The 3,404-nt window shown below is 38.0% G+C and overlaps 1 pseudogene; it reads right to left on the bottom strand.

The window, feature by feature from the left end:
• Positions 1-499: 499 nt before the first annotated feature.
• Positions 500-2,955, bottom strand: LOC141579255 (dolichyl-diphosphooligosaccharide--protein glycosyltransferase subunit TMEM258-like; annotated as a pseudogene).
• Between the last annotated feature and the right edge of the window lie 449 nt (positions 2,956-3,404).

The following is a 3,404-nucleotide window of genomic DNA, read 5'->3' on the forward strand; positions in this document are numbered from 1 at the left end:
TCTCAACACTTGTAAACAATATAAATGGGCATAGAATAATCTCTAAGATATATTAAATGAAAAATTAAGTTGCAGAACAGTGTATGCTACAGTGTATACATATTACTGCTTATATCAATGGAAGGGGTTATTGGCAGTATACGCCAAGCCTACCTCTGCAAGGATGCTGTGCTTTCCAAAAGACTTCCTAACTGCAGAATAATATTCCACTGTATGGATGTGCCACTGTTTACTTAGCTGGTCCCCCATTGCTGGACTAGTTAGTTCCGTTTCAGCCTTACGCTACGGGCAATGATGCAACAAATACTTTTATACATCTACCTTTGTGAACATAGAAGAATATCTGTAAGATACATTGAGAAGGGAATTGCTGGGTCAAAGGATATGTACATTTTATATACACATATATATTTATTTTGGGGAAGGTAATTAGATTTATTTATTTATTTATTTTAATGGAGGTACTGGGGATTGAACCCAGGACCTTATGCATGCTAAACATGTGCTCTACCACTGAGCTATTCCCTTCCCCCTACATTTTATATTTTTGATAGATGTCAGCCATTGGTTCTTTTAAATATCTAACTGGGACATAGGTAAAGAAGCTAATACCAGCAGTTGCCTCTGGAGAGAAGTTTTTTCCTATTTATGAAATTTGTTTTTTAACAGGTGCACATGTTACTTTTCCAAAGAAACTTCTATCATTTATCTATCTATCTACCTACCTACCTACCTACCACCCAATAAAAGGATCAATGGTTTTAGAGGAAAAGTTACACTGTGTTACACTAATTGTTTTCCATGAAGACCTCCACTATTTCTGTGAACCTTTGCTCATTTCTCCTTCATCTCCCTTCTGTAAGACCTTGCCACTGACACCCCTGTCCTTACTGGCCCCTTGTGGGCAGTGTGGAGGCTATTAAGTTATGTTGCCTGATCAGGGATTTGGTAGTACAAATGTTTGTTGCTGGGTTCTCAAACTCAACGTGTCTTTTTTTTTTTTTTTTCTTTTTTTTTGGTCACGCATTTGCCTTTATTGTGAGTAGCAGGTGGGATACTTCCAGCAATAGTAAAAAAAAAAAAAAAAAAAAAAAAAAATTAACTTACAAAAGCAAGGATTCAGTGAAGCTGCCTGGTTGGAACCCTTGGGAGCTCATACGTAGATGCTGACCTACAGCAGCAGAAAGAGGACCCAAAGCCCATGAAGAGTGAAGCCACCAAAGAGATGAGCTCTTTGCAGATATCCTGAGTATACTTGGTGGAGGTGACCTCATATATGAAGAACCAGGCAGTGAAGAACATGCCAATGGCCAACAGCACCACGGTCAGATGGGGAAAGACAGCCGGGTTCACTGGACTAGTGTATCTGCTCATAGCCTCAAGCTCCATTTTGCTGGGCACAGGGTAATCTGCCACTCTGCCTCAATGTGTCTTAAATATAACTCAATATCTTCCTTCCCGGACTTCCAAATTTGATGTTCTATCCTCCTGTATTTCTTATCTTGGTGAATGGTGTCAGCATCTCCTCTCACCTCTCAGCATCTCATCACCTCTCAAGCCAGAAACCTGGGAGACCTACTAATCTCTCCCTTCTGTCACCCTTAGCCCCGACTTGTTATGTCACCAAATCTTAGTGATTTTGCACTCTAAATATCATTTGTATCATTTCTTCTCTCTTAATACATGTACACACACACACATATACCTGTATCTGATTCATTTTAGAAATGTAAAAGATATAGACAAATACAAAGAATAATATTACAAACACATATTCACCACTCTGAACTCACAACTGTTACAGTTTTAACCAGTTACTCCTCTTTTCTGGTTTTCTTTATTTTTTATAGTAAAACATTACAAGAGTAGCTAAGTCTCTTCATTGACCCAGTTTAATTCCCTTCTCCCAACTACTGTGGTCTTCAAGTCTACAAGTTCTCCAAGCCTCAGATTCCTCATTTTTTACATATATGTATATTTAGTCATAAAGAATATATAGGATTATTTGCATACATTTTATTTGTTCATTACAGACAATGCTGTCACAGAAATCTCTGTATATGTGTCTTTGTGCCCATGTGCAGGATTTCTGTGGGTTATATATTCAAAGGGAAATTGCTGGGTCATAGGGCATTTGCATTATCAAGTTTATTGTATGCTGCCAAATTGCTTTCTATAAATGGCTGAATTAATTTACAGTCCCACTAGCAATATATGAGAGCACTGTTTTCCTCATGTCTGCTCAAATATTTGATATTGTCATCCTTTTTTACTTTTGCTAATTTAAAAGGTGAAAGTGGTTTTTTACTGTTTTATTTTGCATTCCCTTAACTATTAGGTTGGGTATCTCTTCATACCTTGTCGGGTTGGGACATTTGGATTCTTCTTTTGTTAATTGCCTATTTCTATATTTCACCCATTTTATAAGCTCTTGTATTTTTCTTTGGTTTGTAGAATTTTGAAAAATGCATATTTTGAATACTCAAAAATCCTTTCCATCTTTCCTCTGCACCCTGATATAGGTCCTAATCGTCCCTTGCAAAGTCTCTTGCAACAGCTTCCAAATTGGTCTCTCTGACTTCAGTTTGCCCTTCTTCATTCCAACTTCCACACTGCAGCCTGAACAATCTTTCTAACCAGCAAATCTGAGAATGCCACTCCCAAGTTCATTACTTACAGGGAAACAAAGCAGCACAAAAATATCATCGTCAACAAAAACAGAATCACCAAATAAACCAATTTTAAAGCCCTAAATCTACAACTTAACTCTCTGGCATGCCATACCAGGTACTCCACGATCCACGATGGCTTTTGTGAGGCCATCACGCTGTTCCTCTCCATGCATCTTACCCACGTATTAGAACAATGGTATTGGCCATTCTTCGAACACATCAGCCTCACTCATGCTTCTGGGGTTTTGTGCACTCCATTTGTACTGCTATGTTGTCCTCCTAGAAAAATTTCCTTGACATCCCTAAGGAGACCTGGTTGCTCCTTGTTCAACACTTTTTTGCATTATAATCTTTATGTCTCTGGATTGAAATGATTTATTGTCTATATGTCTTCTCTCTAGATTGGAAGCTTCAATAGGACAGGGTTCTGTCTATTGGCCTCAAGAAGCAGTATAGCAGAGTGGTCAGGCATGCGGGCTCTGAAGCCAGATTGCCTGGGTTTGAATCTTAGCTCTGTTACTGTTTGGAGAGTTGCTTAGTTTCTCCATGCTTCAGATTCCTCATTTGTAATGGGGAAATAATGGTACATATCTCACTGGCTTGTATTAAATCAGTTAATAAACATAAAGTGCTTATAATAGTGTCCAGTATATAGAAGGTGCTCAATAAAGATTAATTCTGATTACCCCTATTCATTAACAATCCATTACTAATAACCAGTATTTATTCATT

The sequence above is a fragment of the Camelus bactrianus genome, chromosome 11 (genome assembly GCF_048773025.1).
Source record: "Camelus bactrianus isolate YW-2024 breed Bactrian camel chromosome 11, ASM4877302v1, whole genome shotgun sequence".
Lineage (NCBI taxonomy): Eukaryota > Metazoa > Chordata > Mammalia > Artiodactyla > Camelidae > Camelus > Camelus bactrianus.